Raw genomic sequence first — 2,070 nt, forward strand, 5'->3', positions numbered from 1 at the left:
TCAAGATTAAAGGTTATGCTTTCATCTCCCACTTCTAGAGTGAGCTCACCATGTTTCACATCGATCACCGCACCAGCGGTGTGTAGGAAAGGTCTTCCTAGAATGATCGGAATGTTGGAATCTTCCTCCATATCAACAATGACAAAGTCCACCGGGATGAAAAACTTCCCAATTCGCACGGGGACATCTTTCCATATCCCTAATGGTTTCTTCGTCGATCTATCGGCCATTTGGAGTGTGATGTTGGTTCATTTAAGCTCTCCCATCCCCAACCTTTTACTCACCGAGTATGGCATGACACTCACACTAGCCCCTAGATCACATAAGGCTTTGTTGATCGTTGTGTCGCCAATGGTACACGGTATTGAGAAGCTTCCCGGATCTTTTAGTTTTGGAGGTGAACTCCCTTGAAGTATTGCACTACTCACCTTAGTGAAGGCGATAGTCTCAAGTTTCCAGATTGACTTCTTCTTTGTGAGGATATCTTTCATGTATTTCGCATAGGCCGGCACGTGATTGATTAATTCCGTGAAAGGAATCGAGACTTCCAAATTCTTCACAATTTCCATGAACTTTCCAAGTTGATCATCAAATTTGGGCTTGGCTTGACGACTTGGAAAAGGAAGTCTAATCACAACGGGCTCCTTCTCCTTGACCTTGTCTTCATCTTTCTTTGAACTTCCTTCTTTTGATGATTCTCCATCTTTGGAGTTTTGCACAATTTCTTCCTTATCACTAGCTTCCACAACTTCATCCTCAACTTGCTTCTTCGGTGCTTCATACCTTGTACCACTTCTCAAATGAATGGCACTAACCGTTTCATGTCTTGGGGGATTACTTTGAGGTGGTAATTGCCCCTTTTGTCTTTGTGAGCTTGAAGATGCTAGTTGAGTCAATTGGGTTTCCAACATCTTGGTGTGAGCTAGGATGTTGTTGATGGTTGTTTCCTTTGCTTGACTATCTTTTTGCATTTGAGTGAAAAACTCTTGTTGATTCTTTTGCATTTGGAGGACCGCTTTTTGGACATCAAAACCTTGGTCATTTTGGTGATTGTATGGATTTTGATTTTGGTAACCTTGGTTTTGATTGTAAAAGGGTCTTTGATTTTGGTTTCTCATGGGTGGTGGAGTGTATGTTGTTTGAGGGTTTTGGACATTTTGGCTTTTGTATGAGAGATTTGGATGGAATTTGGTGTTTTCATTGTAATAGTTGGAATAAGGGGTACCACTCTTGTATGCTTGGAAAGCATTCACTTGTTCATTTGTTCCCCTACATTCACTTTGGTCATTTCCCAAAGTTCCACAATTCTCACATATCCCACTTGGGATTGATGAGGATGCCGTCATGGCATTAACATGATGCTTTGGTGATTTTGAGACTTCTTCAAGTCTAGCCATAGATTTTTCAAACTTCAAATTGATTGTGTCAATGTGAGCACTAAGTTGAGCACCCAATTGAGTAACGGAGTCCACTTCATGCTTTCCTCCTCTAGTAGCCTTGCGAGGTCTACTATATTGTGAATTATGGACCGCCATTTCCTCAATCTTGTTCCATGTTTGATTGTCATCAACTTCGGTGAACATTCAATTTGATCCCATATTGAGAATGTTCCTTGAATCTTCATATAAACCATTCCAAAATTGTTGTACCAAGAACCATTCGCTAAGTCCATGGTGCGGACATGAGCGACAAATTCCCTTGAACCTATCCCAAGCTTCATACAAAGATTCTTCATCCCTTTGCTTAAAACCCGTAATTTGAGATCTTAGCATGTTAGTCTTCTCCGGTGGGTAGAATTTTTTGTAGAAAGCTAGAGCCAACTTCTTCCAAGAATCAATTCCGAGAGTGGCCTTATCAAGGCCCTTCAACCATTGCTTCGCGGTGCCGATTAGAGAAAAAGGAAATAAGACCCATCGAATTTGGTCTTGAGTTACACCGGTTTGAGAAATCGCATCACAATAGTCGCAAAAGGTTTCCATATGAGAATGAGGGTCTTCACTAGGCATCCCCCCAAATTGGCTCCTTTCGACTAATTGGATAAAGGCGGATTTGGCAATAAAATTTCCGGTT

The 2,070-nt window shown here is 41.4% G+C and overlaps 1 non-coding gene across 1 annotated transcript; it reads left to right on the plus strand.

Moving 5' to 3' along the window:
- Positions 1–1,665: 1,665 nt before the first annotated feature.
- Positions 1,666–1,772, plus strand: LOC141638592 (small nucleolar RNA R71). The gene has a single exon (XR_012542139.1). It is a non-coding gene; the product is annotated as a small nucleolar RNA R71 (small nucleolar RNA).
- Positions 1,773–2,070: the final 298 nt, after the last annotated feature.

This window comes from Silene latifolia, unplaced genomic scaffold (assembly GCF_048544455.1).
Source record: "Silene latifolia isolate original U9 population unplaced genomic scaffold, ASM4854445v1 scaffold_20.1, whole genome shotgun sequence".
Classification (NCBI taxonomy): Eukaryota; Viridiplantae; Streptophyta; class Magnoliopsida; order Caryophyllales; family Caryophyllaceae; genus Silene; species Silene latifolia.